At 34.5% G+C, this 17,764-nt stretch overlaps 1 long non-coding RNA gene across 1 annotated transcript in view; it reads right to left on the reverse strand.

The window, feature by feature from the left end:
• Window positions 1-4,064: 4,064 nt before the first annotated feature.
• Window positions 4,065-17,764, reverse strand: part of LOC141279274 (uncharacterized) — a 29,388-nt gene continuing 15,688 nt past the window's right edge. Inside the window, exons 2-3 of the long non-coding RNA XR_012333246.1 lie at window positions 16,935-17,143; window positions 4,065-4,147 (exon numbers count right to left, since the gene is read on the reverse strand). This is a non-coding gene — a long non-coding RNA (uncharacterized lncRNA). The remainder of the gene's footprint in view (window positions 4,148-16,934; window positions 17,144-17,764) is intronic.

Raw genomic sequence — 17,764 nt, forward strand, 5'->3', positions numbered from 1 at the left:
GCAGACATGCAACCCTTCGACATTATTTAAGGAAGCTGAAGATACCCAGAAAAATACACGCCTAGGCATACCACCTCAAGAAACTCACACAAGTGTACCCAAGAAAACAAAAATTAAAATGTTCATATAAACATTTTTTTCTAATTGCCAAAAACTGAAAATAGTCCCTTGCCCATCAACTGTAGAAAAAATAAACATATTGTAGAGAACTATCCAGCAATACAGTATACTCAGAATCACCAGTGAAAAAAATAAAATGATATGATTCAGAAGATCATATTCTATTTCCAATATTACTTATTTTTCCATAAAAGTACAGAGGATAATAGTGTATTGTTTTAAATAGCTTATCAATCAGCTAAATCAAGTTTCTGATCATTATACATAGCAGAAATTATATTTTAACTATTGGAGAGAAAGGAATATAAACACCAAATATTTTTATGTGATAAATAATATATATAATACATATAGATACATAAATAACATTTTATGTAAATTACACATATCTAACCATTAAGGCTGCAATTCAAGTGGGATATATTCACCTTCAAGAATCATACTAACTCACTTTAATCTTTTCAATCAATTCATCATTTATCCTAATGCCACAATTAATTCAAAGTACAGTAAAAGAGACTGTTCATATTTGAAAGCAATTATTCCTTCCCTTCTTGACTTCATCATATTATTTCATGGGTGTTTAAACACAAGCTACAACTGAACAGACTCACTCACAAAAATCCCTTTCTCCATCTGTCCCTGGATCTTATAGGGGAGGATACTGCAATATAGGCAAAAGAATATCATATCAATTGTTGTTTATAGATAGCTAGCATTAAGGGGAAATTAGTAGATCATCTCTTGGTAGAAACTCAACATTTTTTTTTTTGCGGTACGCGGGCCTCTCACTGTTGTGGCCTCTCCCGTTGTGGAGCACAGGCTCCGGACGCGCAGGCTCAGCGGCCATGGCTCACGGGCCCAGCCGCTCCGCGGCATGTGGGATCTTCCCAGAACGGGGTACGAACCCGTGTCCCCTGCATCGACAGGCGGACTCTCAACCACTGCGCCACCAGGGAAGCCCCAAACTCAACATTTTTAGAGGTTTTCCTACTGTGAATGCACACTGTGCAGAAGAATACAAAGCCTGATGCTAGGAGTCTAATAATTGAGAGATGCAGAGGAACTGAAGGAGGAAGGGAAAAAAATGCTTGAGTCACAATTCAGATACTCATTTGCTTTGTTTTTAGATAATATCTGAATTTCAGGTAGGGGCATGGGGAAAAGAAAGAGCTCACGCCCTCTAGAATTTGAGGCCATTTAATCCACCAAGTTTTAAGAGGGAGATGGTATCTAACAACCCATTCACACTCTCTTGTAACACATAGTTTTTTGTTCAATTTATGATTCTGAAACACTAAGGATATTGATCAATGGATTCCAGACTCACTGGAATCAATCTAACATTTCTCTCTTATATATAAACATATATATGTATGTTTCTGTATATGTTTATACATACACGTGCATATACGTATATATGGCACACATGAGAAAGAACAAAAGTGTCAGGATTTTTAAATGATGAAATTGATGAAATTAGTTTATGTATGCTATTACTCATAAGGGCTTTTATTTTTTTTTTTAGCAGGAAAACTTGCTAAGGCCATAGCTTAACATTTTACAGAGTTGTCCTACCATTTAATGCAGTTTCACCAGGAAATCCTTCTATTTCGTAGGCCTGGGGCTTTCTGAAACCAATACATTTATAAAAGGTAAAAATATATCTATAAGCAAATACTATCTACTGTTAGTGTGCTTAAGTGTATCAAGCCTAAGAACACAGATCTGGATAAATCTCTGTAATGCCCACTGGCATATTCTCAAGTTAAGAACATTACTCAGTGGACTCACACATCCCCAGAAGTACAACATATTATCTGAAACTCACCGTTTGACACTCAGAGTACATTAAGGTAAACAGCTGCTATGCCTTGGGTGGTGGTTGTGGTGGTGGTGTTTTTCCGTTCCTACTACATTTTGGGCCACTGAACTCTTCAAAAAGACTTGCTCCTCAGCATCAGGATCTGTCATTCCTTAGAGTTCATCTTGGTGTGTTCTTAGGATTTCTGTTTTACAGTCATGCCTTCACTTTCACCAGACCATTACTAAAACCACTGTAAGCCATCAAATCCTTTGAGTTGTTCTTAAATAAATCAGATACAGCAAGCTATCCCTGCAGTTTTCTTTTCTTTTCTTTCCTTTTTTTTTTTCTCATGGTGCCTCTGGCTGCTTAGCTGTCTCAGTTTTGCAGTAACTCTCCTCTTTGCCTGTCTCAGAAATATAAGGAAATTTACAAATTTCGTGAAAGATGTAGGTTTTAATCAGCTTTTGTTATTTTTAAGGTTTAATAATATTTTGTTATTTTAAGGTTACTTTAATGTACCATTAATGAAATTTTGAAATTTAAAGAACTAACCCTACTTTAACAAAATCTACCTCTCTAAAATAAAGTTACTTTACTTCCATAGTATCTTTAAAAAAAAATTTATCTTTTTTTAAATTTTTGGCTGTGTTAGGTCTTCATTGCTGCTCATGGGCTTTCTCTAGTTGTGGCGAGCAGGGGCTACTCTCTGTTGTGGTACGCGGACTTACTGTGGTGGCTTCTCTTGTTGCAGAGCATGGGCTCTAGGCACGTCAGCTTCAGTAGTTGTGGCTCGCGGGCTCAGTAGTTGTGGCACATGGGCTCAGTAGTTGTGGCTCACGGGCTCTAGAGCACAGGCTCAGCAGTTGTGGTGCACAGGCTTAGCTGCTCCGCGGCATGTGGGATCTTCCCGGACCAGGGCTGGAACCCATGTCCCCTGCATTGGCAGGCGGATTCTTAACCACTGCACCACCAGGGAAGTCCCTTCCATAGTACCTTTTCTACTGTAACCTATATATGGAATATATGACTTCAATATCACTTTATCTTCAGTTTTGTTTTCCACTTAATAACATCAAATCATAAAGATTATTTAATTTTGGGGGGTAGTCCTCATAACTGTAAATTGAATAGCTAAATAAAATTCTATCAGAATTACCTTAATTCAAACATTTTATTACTGTGAGACATTTGAATTATTCTGGGTTTTTTTGGCAATTATATATGTATTCCAATATTTATCTGCACATAAAATTTTATCCTCTGAAATTATTTCCTTGTTATAAATTCTCAAAAATGTGGTTGCTAGATGAAAGTACATGAACTTTATGATATTTATAATTTATGAATCTGTGCTAGTAACTAACTAGGAGAAGCTCCTCTCTGACTCCTTCATGTTCTTGTTATAGTTCTGACAGTCGTTGATATGAGCCAGGGATAAATTGGCTCCCAAGAGATACTATCGGAGATGGTAGTAAAACCAGGGTGAAGAGAAAGATCTTAAATGGTACATTCTCCTTAGATTAAATCTCCTTGGATTCCTGGTCTAGTCGGATTTTTCTCATTTGGAAGCTACTTCCTTTGGAGACTTTGTTATCCCTTGAGTTTTGTTTGGTCAAATAGAGGTTCCAGTGCCTCTTTTCTTTGGAAGAAGTCACCCACTCTCTTCCTGTATTTGGAAATTCAGAGAAGCAGTGGCCTTCCAACTTGATATAGCTTTATGTCCGAAGAAAACAGTAAGTGAAATAAATGAATTTGACTAATTGCCCTAGTCTAAGAGGAGGCAAATTTTTTTGTACATAGTTACAGTAAATATTACAGGCTTTGTGAGCCAGGATGTAAAATCTAAGATACTATGTAGGTACTTATATAACAAGAGAGAAAACAAATTTCCACTATTTTTGTAATTGATGGAATTCAAAGTGTTTATAATTGTACACTTTTTGTTGTAAAAAAAGTCCAATAATGAGAAGAATTGAACAATTTTTGAAAAATATTTTGCTTATTTGTTCTTTAAAGTTAGTATTCCTTGTGATCAAACTGATTTTAAACATTCACCTGTTTTAAAAAAAAAAATCTTAGCTCAGAGGCCGTAAAAAAACAGGTAAAATCTAGATTCGGCCCACAGACCTCTGTTCTAGTCCTTTAGGAAAAAAACTGTTGTTTTCTGTTCCCTTGTCTTGTTTCCCTTTGAGATCATTAGTCCATAAAAAAGGTATGGGCCTAAAAGAAAGGAATAAAAGCTAGATTTTAGTCTTTCCCTCAAGACTTTGTTCTTAAGAAAAAAGGATGCCTTCATTCTCTTGTAGAGATAAGATCAACTGGGTTTTTATTTAAGAGATTATTGCTTTTAATTCTACTTATATTCATTGACATTTAGGTTTAAGTGAAATAGGGATAGGGTTAGAAGCTACCTACTCACAGGTCTGATAGAAAATTCCATAACAATGATTTATCACAATCAATTACCTCAGAGTTAAATAATCATCAAAAAAAGGAATACAAATAAGTTTATGATTGTTCTAAAATTAAAAACTTTTATTGCCTTTGCATGTTTTAACTATTTAATATTAAGGCTGATTTTTAAGTATATCATAAAATCTCAAATATCTTAACTTCTTAACCTAACAATATTGTGAAATAGGCAAGGAATTTCAATGTACATTTCAGAAATGAAAGATTTAGCCTCAGAGAAATCTTACTCTCAGATAACACGGAGTTAAAAGCAAGAAAAAAGAAATTAACACATTCCCTCACGGAGGTTGGTCATTCCATGAGATGTTTTGCAAGACTGATGGCCCTTTTACTTTACTTCCTCACCGCCTCTTCCTCTCTATTCTGCCTTTTTACTTTACTTCCTCACCGCCTCTCCTTCTCTGATTCTATAAAAGAAACTGGCATCCAGACCCAGATAAGATGGTTTTTCAGAGATACTAGTCTGCCATCTTCTCGGTCTGCTGGCTTTCCGAATAAAGTTATATTCCTTGTCTCAAAAAAAAAAAAAAATAGTGGAAGCTAGACATCAAATTGAGTCTTCATGCTCCCACATTCTGTATAACAAAGAATTGATTGTATTTTCTCAATTCCTAGTTAATAAATTAAATTATTTGAAACATTTGGTGTTTTAGTCAAGTTTCTCCCAAGAAACAGAAAACAGAACCAAGAGGATGTATGTATGTATCTATCTATCTATCTCCCTATTCATTTGTCTATCTATAAGAAATTTATTATAAGGAATTAGCTGATGTTATTATGGAGGCCGAAAAGTTCCTAGATCTGCAGTTGGCAAAATGGAGGTTCAGAAGAGCTCGTAGCATAGTTCCAGTCTGAGTTCACAGTCTTTAGAACCAGGAGAACCAATGGTGTTAAGCTCTGACCTGAAAGCCCACAGGTTTGAGACCCAAGAAGAGCTGATGATTTAGTCCAAGTCCAAAAGCCAGAGAGGACCTACTTCCCAGCTCTTGCAGTCAGGCAGGAGAAGCTCCCTCTTACTCAGCCTTTTTGTTCTATTCAGGACTTCAATTGATTAGATGAGGTCCATGCTCATTAGGGAGGACAATGTTTTATTCAGTCTACTAATTCAAATGGAAATCACATCTAAAAATACTGTCACAGAAATATGCAGCTTACTGTTTGGTCAAATATTTCGGCACCCCCTAGCTCAGTAAGATTGACACATAAAAAGAGCCACCTCTGTTGGCTAAACTTATGATAAATATTTGATTATTTCATCTCATCAATTATGGGTAGGTGAAATTCAAAATGCATTCTAAGAAATATTCATAGAATTCTTCTTGTAGAGTTGAATATACTGTACCCAGTGACGTGTATAGTCATGACCAGATGAACACAGGGGTTAATCCCCATAAAATTTATAGTTGGCCTTCTGTATCTATGGTTCCTCTGCATCCACAGTTTCAACCAAACATGGACAGTGTAGTACTGTAGCATTTACGATTGAAAATCATCCGTGTATAAGTGCACCTGCACAGTTCAAACTCGTGTATTGATAGTTCAAGGGTCAACTGTATATGTGATTACAGATTCCCTGCACTTGTTTAACTCTCCATATTGTCTTCTCATGATGACATAATGTTTACAATAGAGAAAATAAGTAAACATATTTTATACAGTTTGAGATAGAATAACAAGTGCTAGTGTGTATTGGGAGAAAAAAACTATACACTTAATAGAATTGATGGAGACTTCAAAAGGTCAAAATATAGAGCCTGAACCTTTAGGATAAAAAACCTAGCATTTAGAAAGGTTTTATTTGGAGGGTAAGGGAGAGTTGCCTCAAAATGGAAGGGAAAAAGTTAGAAGTATTTTTTGGTATTAGGCACATAGAAGAATATCCTTCTCAGTGTGTAAGAATATTTGCTTAGTGGCTCAGTAGAAGGGGAATTAACAGAATCTAAGAAGAGATATAAATAAAAAAGACAGTAATTAGTGTAAGTGCAGATCTAGAAAATCACTTACTCTCCTATCTACTTTTTTGTTCTGGATTGAATTAGTATACATCAATGTTCCTCATAGCCACGTATATGGTAGGAAATTAACCACAATTTGAGTAAAAATCTCCCAAGCTTTAAAAAAAATTAATTTTTAGTTTTATTTTGAATTTCTTTAAAAGAAGATGTATTTACACCCTTTTCAATGATAATAAAAGTAATGGATCATATCAGACAAAAATGTGTATAAAATCATTCCTAAAATAGTTACTAACTCACGTTTAAATGCAAATATCTGTTATGTAACTTTATATTTCATTTTTCTATGAAATAATATATAATATATATATTTATTCAATATGAAATAACTATTTACAGTCATGTGCCAAGTATACACAGAGTGCTTACTAGGTGTCAGGCACTGATCAATGTACAAGGGATAGAGCAATGTAGAAATCGAAGAAGACACTGCCAGTATGAAACTGAAATTCTAGTCAGGGAGATCAAAAGAGAAAAAAAAGCAATAAATGCATAGGGTAATTCAGACTGTGATCAGATTGTGATATGAATAAAATAAATATGGTGATAATATAGAAACTTACTCTCAGAGAACAATGGCTAGTGGAAATGCAAATTTAAAAAAAACATAATTTTAATATAAGTTAAAAGAAGAACCATAAGAACTCAGTGATTGATGAAATACGAAGGCTGAAAGAACAGGAGGGTTTATGTGTATCCCTCAGGATTTGAGGTTTGCTCAAGAGGTTAGATGATGGAGCTACACTTTAAAGATATGAGAAAGACCGTGGAGGAGAAGCTTGGGGCAGTGAAAACAGAAATTAAGAGTTCTTTGATTTAAGATGCCCACTAGATATTAAAGTGGAGAATTTGAATAAAAGATATGCAAGACTGAAACAAAAGGGAGGGACTAAATTGTAAGAAGTATGTGATTCATATTTAAATAAGTGCCATTTAAGAAGATGATGAGATCAACTAAACAAAGTACAGATCTTCCTCAGCTTATGGTGGGTTACATCCTGATATACCCATGGTAAACTGAAAATAGTCAAAAATGCATTTCATACACCAAACATCATAGCTTACCCTTGCCTAACTTAACAGTGCTCAGTACACTTACATTAGCCTAGAGTTGGACAAAATCATCTAACACAAAGTCTATTTTATAGTAAAATGTTGAATATCTCCTGTAGTTTATTGAACCCTGTACTGAAAGTGGAAAACAGAATGGTTGTATGGGTAAATAATGGCTTTAAGTGTATCAGTTGTTTACCCTTATGATCATGTGGCTGAGCATGTGGTCACATCGCTAGCCTGGGAAAAATCAACATTTAAAATTCAAAGTACAGTTTCTACAGAATTCCTATTGCTTTTGCACCATAATAAAGTTAAAAAAAATGTAAGTCAAACCATCCTGAGTCGGGGACCATCTGTATAGCTAAGTGTTATATAAAACACTTTTATGTACTTCTTGTTTCCATAAGGAGTTTCTCTAGATGCATTCCTGGATTCTCTCCATCCTTTGATCATTACTCCTTAAGGAAATGTGAAAAATATATCTGCATTGTAAATCTGGAGAGTGGACATGTTCATCTCAACTGCAACAGTTCCATTCTTTTTCGGAGGATGACTCTCAACAAGGAGTTCTTCTCTGCTCCTCCATTCTATAAATCTTATCTTGACCAGACTCCTGACAAATTGGACTCCATATCAGTATCATCATTATATAATGGCCTTTACATTAACTTTCTGTTATGTTTTGTTCCCTGTTCAGACCCACCTGAAGAAGAGGTGGGCTGTTGATTGAGCGAAGTCTTAGAAAGCTGTCAAATCAAAATTAATTCTAAAGAGCTTATGACTGAGTTGGAGAGATGAAGCATGAATACATGAGAAGATAAAAGGATATATTCAAGACTTTTTTCAAAGAAGTACATGTTTTCTGACAGGAAACTAGATCACATGATAAATGCTGGAAAAGTCTCAACCGGGTGAAGACCACAGGTGACTGGATGAACCACTCTAGGAAAACAAGATTGAGGAGAGCATGGAAGAATGAAAAGGATCTGTATTGGCAAAAGAGAGTAGGGTGAGAGAAATTATATTAAAATATGTCAGGAAAATACAAAGTCAGTATCACCTCTGTGATTTTGACCTTTGCTTTTTCCCTTATCCACTTCTTCATCTTACCTCTGAGAGTAACAAGACATGCTCATCTCTTTTTGCTCATTTTCCAATTGTCTAGAAACACTGAGTGAAGGGTAAAGCAAGACATATTAGACTTACAATAACCTGTGCTCTAATTACCTGTTCAGTCCTATTCCCTGGTATTCTCCTTTTCATTATTTTATTTGCTCATTTCATTCATTTATTCATTCATTCAGTTAATGAATCAGCCAATGTGCATTTATTCAATGGTTACTGAACATCAGCTATCTTTGGGGCTCTGATGACACTATAGTAAAGAAGACAGATGCAGGTATGCCTTTGTGAAGTTACAATCAATCAGAGAAGACAAACATAAAGCAAATTATTTCAAATAGCCAATAACTGCTGTTCTATCTAGAAACCATGAAGTGAGAGTATAGGTTTGGGATACAGAAGATGGCTCAGTTTAGCTGAACACAGGGTTATTTATTTAATTTTTCATTCATAAAATGTTATGTTCCTTTACAAAACACTTTGCCAAGCTCTCAGTGTAATTGGGTATAACTTCAGAAAAAGCAGAAGTTCTTAAAAGGTAAGAATTTTAAAGAGAATTGAATGCCAAGTGTCTGGATATCAGGTTTATACCCAAAAAGATCACCTCGGTTTTAGACAAAAGTTTGTGAAATTTCTATTAATCATACTGATATTTCTGGATAGAAGATAAGATAAATGTATTATCTGTTAGGGATAATGCCTGTATTTTCACTGATCAGGAAAATACCCTAGAATTTTGTACCTTAAGGAAAAAAAAACACATAATAATCATTTAAAAATACCAAATAGCAGGGTGAGCATATTTTCTTTCATCTTTTCAGCCATTTCAAAAATAAGATTGTAAATAATTGTGTGGTTACAGTGAACTGTGTAGCACAGTATTGAGATGCAGGAAACACTTGTCTTCCAATACAGGTTCCTGGGGAGTCCCACTTCTTACGACTTATTTGTATTTGTTGAAAAGGACAGAAACTTTGAATTTAAGTGAAGAATAAAGGCCTCTAGCTATGAGTTATTGTGGAAAAACTGCTCAATTAGTGAATATCTCCCTCAGGTCCCTTCAAAAAGGAAACTCTTCTATCAAAAAGTTATTTGATATGGGAAGCTGCTTTTATTTTAGGAGAGGGAGATAGAAGACCTTCAGTAGAATAACTTAGTCTTTATACCTCTTTTTTCCTTTCTTCTTTACTTTCTTTTCTTTTCTTTCTTTCTTTCCTCTTCCCTCCCTTCCATTAGGCTGTAGTACACACACACACACACACACACACACACACACACACACACACACGGAAGAAGAATGGAAAAAGTTTCATATTTCCCTTCCTCATCACCCCCGTTTCTTATTAACCTCACCGAACCAGAAAGCAAACAAGCAAGGCTCTAATAAGTTCTCCTTTTGGAAAATGAACATGCTGAGATTCAGAACCAAACCATTTAAAATGTACATTTGCTATCTATTAATTGTGTGGACTAAAGTCACCACAGTATAGAGATTGCTTCCCTATGATAGTAGTAGAAGAAATTATTGTGTTGGGGGGTGATATCAGCTGTAACCCATTTCCAGAGGGTACCCAGAGAGGCTCAGGATGTCTGCTGTAGAGAAACAGAGATGCTAAGAATCTAAACAGGAGGCTTGTTCCCTAGAGCCACGGAAAGAAGCTCAGGCCAGCACTTGAACACAGAGCTACAGAAGGCTGACTTTGACTGGAGGCTTGGATTGGTCTAATGAGTATCCAGTTGGGAAGATAAGGTGGATGTTTAGAGTTTCTTAATCTGTTTTCACTCAGGCAACATGAAAGCTCTCCATGTGTTTGTGGCACTGTAGTTAAGTGTAAGGGCTATACACAGCATGAATAAGATTGAATTTATCAGAATCCTCTACGATAAGTGTATAGAGTCACTTTTCACTTCAGAACCCTTAAAAAATATGACTGTTTTTTATACCCAGAGCTGTGGAACACATTCTTCCCCCAGTGCACTGAAATTTTCATGAAGCTATATAATCTACTGGTTTTCACAAATGAGTGATCCTCAGGTTGTGGAAATTTTGAGATTAAGAAAAGTCCTCTTTACTGAATAAAACTTGATAAAAAGAACCAACAATGTAAAACGGGCTAAGAAATTGAATTCAATCTGGTCACTTATATTTACTTTATACTTGATTATAAATAAATAAACATAAGTCTACAAGTTATTTATCTTTGGGTGAAATTATAAGAAAATAGAAACCAAAAGTCACAATGGTATTTAATTTTGAAAATGGATAGTCTTATTGAGGAAAGGACTTGGAAATTTATACTACTAAAATGGAGATGAGATGCTTGGGTAATATTTATATTCCAATTGTCTCAGGGGCTCAAGAAATGAAGACTATTAATTAGATTGGCCAAAGGTTTTATTTGAGTTAAAATTTATATCCTCACCTTGTAATCATGTTCACAATTCTTTCAATGTTTCTTAAGTAATGGAATGAAACTCTTTGAGATATGCAACAGTTTATTGAGATTACCATTTGAACTCTCAAGAGTTTGTTTTAATCTTCTATTACCCACACAATTGGTAAAAGACATTTATTTTAGAAATCACATTTGTTACAATATGCTTAACATGGAAAGTTTATTTGTTTAAATGTTATAAGAATTTGGATATACTCGAGCTATAAAATGAACCCGTTAGGCTTATGGACATTAATCTAACGTTTAAGACCTCTATGGCTTTGTTTATTAATTCCACCTCTATAAATACAGTGTTAAATCTCTTTAGTAAGAAAACAGTCTTGGTTTTCACTTCAAAAGCACATTTATTCTAAATACTAACTTTTGAAAATTTAATTTTCCACACAAGGCAAAATCCTGTTTCTTTCACAATGTCAAGCCAAAGAAATTGATCGCATCCTTAGGGCCTGTACTTTACCTCATCCAATCCTAAACTGGTTTAAGCTACTTGACCAATTATGAATGGTGGGACTTCCAAGGCAGACAGGAATATAATGCACAATGAGTCCTCTACTCTAATGGTTCTCAACATTTGGTTCCCAGTCCAGCAGCAAAAGTATTACCAGCACTGCCTGTTGACATGTTATAAATGCAGTTTAGAACCCTGCTCTGGACCTACTGAATTCGAAGACGATTCTGACTCACAGTGGAGTTTAATAACCACTGCTCTACTTTATTCAGCAAATCAGCACCACTCGCCATTGTGGACAAATGTGCCTCCATAGCTGTTTTCTAATTTTTTCTAATATTGCCTTTAAAGCGTTCATAGCCCCTCAATTAACCCATGCTGTGATTTTCTCAGGTTTGTAGGAAAAAAAAGTAGCTTCCCCACAAAAACATCTTTGACTCCATTTTCACCTGCATTCTATAAAGACAAGGTAGCTTCATCAAACACATGCACTTCAAAATCTCAAGGATGAAAAACCTATCTTAGAGACATTTTTATTCTGCTTAGTTTACAGCCAAGATATCAGTATCATCTTATGAGTTTATATGCCAAAAGATCTGGCAAGGCAACAAATTCATTTCCCTGAGTGTTTCCATTTGATACACTTAAAAGGCAATACAGGTGAAGAATAGAAGTGCCTATGTGAGCACATTTCCTCAGCAGCTGATGTTAATGTTTAATTCACTTCTGGGGAAGAGCTATGACAGATATGAGGCTCTAATTGAATAGACACACAGCTGCCTTTAATACTGTACAGTTAAAAACCTGTCAACAAAATATGACTATTCTCTTTTTTCTGAGAAAATATTACAGAAAACAATGAATGTATCTGAGACACGGCATAGTGAGGTGTGGTTGAGAAGATGAAACTACCTTATATTACATTACATATTTATTTGTGTGAAAAGAATGTGAGTTTCATGATAGTAGAGACGTTGTCTCTCTTGTTTAGCCTAGATGTGTTCTTAATTTTAGAACTGGATAAAAAAAACTAAGTGATAAATGAAACAAACACACAAACTGAGAAGGAAGGCTCTCTATAAATCCTAAGTAACATTGCTCTTGAGAGTCTCAGTTTCTTCATCTGTAGAAAAAGACAAAGACAAGGGAGAAACTGATGTACAAATGAATAACGGCCAGACGGTATATAAAAATAGAACTCTGACCCACAATCTGCAACAATTTGTAAGGATGCCAAACCATAATCTGAATAGCAGTTGACTCCAAACTGTCAGAACTTAGCCAACTACCAGTTTCCCTAATTTCTGCCTCCTCTTCCAACTGAGAACTAACCAGAGAAAGACAAATATGCTTCTTTAACCAACCCCATAGGGTGTCTTGTCTCTAGTTAGCCCACCTCCAGCTTCCTCATGGCAACCACTTCCAATCAGGGCATACCTTAAGCCTTCTCTTTTTTCTCCTATAAAACTTTTATACTCCCCTGTCTGCCTATAAGTCTGTCAAACATAGGTGATGGTGGCTGACTTCCTTGCTATATATAGCAAGCTGTGAATAAACAGCATTTGCTTGTTCTAATTTGGGTAATCTTTATCCATTTCCACAGAAGCGAGCCTGTAATATTTAAATGTTCTCAGCACTACAATTTTATAAATTGCTAGAGACTATGACCTCCAAGGAAGAATTCACATCAATCTAAATGCAATCTTCCAACTCTAGATGATAAAACCATAATGAAGATGCTATGCGAGAACGTTAAAAGAGGCTAAGATTTTAATTAAAGATGGAAAGGAGAGGGTGGGTTAGCCACAGGAAAAAAAAAATCACAAATTTCAAGTGGGCTTTTCAAACAGGGTATTATCATGTTATCCACATTGTTTTCAAATCACAATTTGCACTGCAGTGAACCAACCAAAGAGTTCCAAATCCCTCATTACTCATCCCAGAACAGGAAAGCTTCAAAGAACATTGCCAAAGCTGAGGATACTATTTAATAGATCCATTCTTCCACAGATAGATTTGAAAAAAATGATACAAGTATAAGGTCTTGGTCAGTGACCTTCGAAAGTTAGGGTGGTGGGAGGGTCAGCTGGGAATGTCCACTTTGTGTAGAATGACTAAAGTGGTGGTTATCTATACAGTACTTAAAAACAACAATAAAACTGAGTAAAAGTTGCTGTGATTTTGATTATTCCCTGGTAACAATCTAAACAGCGGTTTATCAATCTATACAATGCACTGGTAATCTAAACAATGTCAGTGTTAAAAAAAGAAACAAAAAAAAAAAACACTAGAGGGATAAGGGGGTCTGGAGTTTCCCTGGTCTAAGTTCAAAACAATGGCTCTGGTTACACTGAGGTTGAATGTCAGTAATATATATGTGAGCTACATTTTAGCTACAGTTTTATTACTTATCCTTTACCAAAAATTAAACTCAACATAAAAGTTAACTTCAAACACATCCTTTAGCAAAAATTAAACTCAACGTAAAAGTTAACTTCGAACACTTTTTTATTCAGTTGACTCCTTGACACATGCAGGCTCAGGCATGTGTCAAGAAAGTCTCATTTCTTTTGAGAATAAGATTGCAATTGTCAAGTTTTTCAAGCTCACTTTGGGCACATTATATATCTCTAACACCATGATTCTACATATCTCTGTGTTTAAATAAGATATTTAGAATAAACAGTGATGATACAATGATTTTGAAGATGAAGCATTAGAACTTGACTCACATCAATTCTGCCATTCTATGCTAACATTTGGTGTCTTTATTTGTGAAAAAAGTAAAACACTTAAATGAAATGTGAAGAGTAAGGTGAAATATTTTTGTTTAGTAAGTGTCTAAGAGCTTAGAATACAGAATGGCCTGTTAAATTTGAATTTGGTTAAACGGTGATTTTTTTTAATATAAATACTTCCCTTTCAATATTTGAGACATACTAAAAAGAAAATATTTTTTATTTGTCAGAAATTCAAATTCAATTGGGTATCCTGTATTTTATTTGCTAAAACTGAAATATTATTAGAATTTTAGTTCATAAATGACATAGCTTACTGAATTTGAAAACATTTAAAGATGAAATAAAGTAGAAATTTTTTTCAATGTTTTGATTATTTTAAAACTGAAGAATGAATTAAGAAAATTAATTGTTACATCAATGGTACATTTACTGACTTCCAAAATTTTATCTATTGAAATTATTTTAGCTTTATTAAAATCCAGTTATTACCAGATAAGTATTTCGTATAGTATTATTATACAAGACTACAGTCAAGAGATCAAAGTTCAAAATCTTAGGTAGGTATTAAAAAAACTATCACCCAGAAATAGACCCACATAAATAAAGCCAACTGATCTTTGACAAAGGAGCAATGGGAATAAAATGGAGAAAAGATAGTCTTTTAAACAAATAGTGCTAGAACAATTGAATATCTACACGAAAAAAAAAAAGAATCTAAATATAGACCTTATACACTTCACAAACTCTAACTCAAAATGGACCATAAACCTAAATATAGAACTTCTAGAAAATTACAAAGGGGAAAATTTACATTATCTTAGGTATAGCTATGACTGTTTAAATAAAACACTGAAGGCAAATCCATGATAGAAATGATAGATAAGCTGGACTTCATTAAAATTAAAATTTTCTGCTCTGCAAAACACAATGTCAAGAGTATGAGAAGAAAGACAAGCAACGAACTGGGAGAAAATACTTGCAAAAGACACATCTGATAAAGGCCTGTTATCTAAAACATACAAAGATCTCTAAAAATTCAACAATAAGAAAATGAACAACCTGATTAAAAAATGGGCAAAAGAGCTTAACAGACACCTCACCAAAGAAAGTATACAAATGGCAAATAAGCATATGAAAAGATGTTAGTATATCATTAGGCATTTGCAAATTAAAACAATGAGATACCGATACACACATACTGGAATGGCCAAAATCCAAAATACTAACAATACCAAATGCTGGCTAGGATGTGGAATAATTCTCATTCATGCTGGTGGGAATTAGGTACAGCCACTTTGGAAGACAGTCTGGCAGCTTGTTACAAAACTGTATTTTACTATATATATTACTATACGATATAGCAATCATACTCCTTGGTATTTACCCAAGAGTTGAAGACATACATCCACACAAAAAGCTGTATGGCAATGTTTATAATAGCATTATTCATAATCACCAATATTTGGAAGCAACAAAGGTGTCCTTTGGCAGGTGAACTGATAAATAAACTTTATAGATTCATCTAATGGAATACTACTCAGTGCTAAAAATAAATGAGCTTTCAAGGCATGAGAGATATGGAGAAAACTTAAATGCATATTACTAAAGTGAAAGAAACCAATCTGAAAAGACTGTGTACTACATGATTCTAACTATATGACATTCTAGAAAAGGTGAAACTATGGAAACAGTAAAAAGAGCTGTGGTTGCAATGAGTTAGTGGGGAGAGGAGATGAACAGCACAGAAGATTTTTAGGGCAGTGAAACTATTCTGTGTGACACTGTAATGGTGGATACATGTCATACATTTGTCAAAACTCATAGAATATACAACACCAAAAAAAAATGCTGATGTGAACTACAGAATTTGGATGATGATGTGTCAGTATAGGTTCATGGAGTATAACAGATGTACCCCTGTGGTGTGGTTATATCTGTGTAGGATCAGGGGCTATATGAGAACTCCCTGTACTTGCCACTCAATTTTGCTGTGAAACTACAACTGCTCTAAAAAATAAAGTTTACTGATTTAAAATATCGAATGTTAAAAATGATGTTTTCTTTTGTACCGTTAATTTTATTTCATTTCTTTGTTTTACAGGCACACGTATATATGACACCCAATAAAGAAAATTTTCACTTTCTCAGCTTCTTTTGTGGTTATTATTCATTGCACTTCATGATTATTACGGAAAATGATTCTTATATAGAGAAATGGGTATTTAAAGTGCCTGATTTAGATGTCAAATGCACTAAGGGTATTTGAAGTGCCTGATTTAGATGTCAAATGCACTAAGTTCTCCATTGGTGTCTACAATTTTCCTATTACTAAAGGCTACATAACAAGTTTCCTTTTACCTGCAACTGAATTCATACATCAGAGCTTTTTAACATGCCAGAGACAAGGGTAAAAGTCATAAATTAATTAACATTTACAGCTGAACTCAGTTATCTGCTGCTTCTTTTGTTTGCTAATTTTCTTGAGACGAAAATTTGTTGGGAAAAAAAAAATCCCTAAGAGTGCTTCCTAATAACTTTTTTTCTGAATGGGGGCTACTTTGAAATGCTTTTTTGCAAAATTTTAACCTTGGTGTTTGCTGACCCCACAAGAAATTTTTCCCAAGAGATTTGAGAAGAGCTCCTGCTAAATTAAGATTATATTTTTCTAACAAGAAGCCAGAGGAACATTATACTTACCTTTTGAATAAAGAAAAGGATTCTCCTGTGAAGCCATCAGGTCCTGGGCTTTTGTTTGTTGGAAGATTTTTAATCACAGTCTCAATTTCAGTGCTTGTGATTGGTCTGTTTATATTTTCTATTTCTTCCTGCTTCAGTCTCGGAAGGTTGTGCTTTTCTAAGAATTTGTCCATTTCTTCCAGGTTGTCCATTTTATTGGCATACAGTTGCTTAAAGAAAAGGAAAAGATTTTGAAAGGAAAATGTCTGCATTCTCCAGCTCTCTAATTCTAGGTCATTTCTTCCCAGAATTATTCCATCCTTTAGAAAAATAACCATTCATCCACTCTTCTCTCCTTATACCTTGTATATCTCTGTTGTTGGCATTACAGTATGCAACAAGTATTTGTTTACATCTCTGCCTTCCAAGAAGACTGACTACACTGTGAGGTAATGAATGTATGTATGTATGTATTTGCATATGCCTAGAACAGATGTGTTTGCAGCAAATACTCATTGAATATATGTATTTTTAAGATTAAATACTTTTTTTTGAGATATAACTGACATTTAACATTATATTAGTTTCAGGTATGCAACATAATGATTTGACAAATGTATACATCACAAAATGATCACCACAATAAGTTTAGTTAACGTTCATTAGCACATAGTTATAATTTTTTTTTCTAGTGATCAGAATTTTTAAGATCTACTCTCTTAGCAACTTTCAAACAATACAGTATTATTAATTATAGTCACCATGCTATATACATCCCAAATACTTACTTATTTTATAACTGGAAGTCTGTACCTTTTGACCTCCTTCACCCATTTTTACCCAATCATTAT

This window comes from Tursiops truncatus, chromosome 8, assembly GCF_011762595.2.
Source record: "Tursiops truncatus isolate mTurTru1 chromosome 8, mTurTru1.mat.Y, whole genome shotgun sequence".
Classification (NCBI taxonomy): Eukaryota; Metazoa; Chordata; class Mammalia; order Artiodactyla; family Delphinidae; genus Tursiops; species Tursiops truncatus.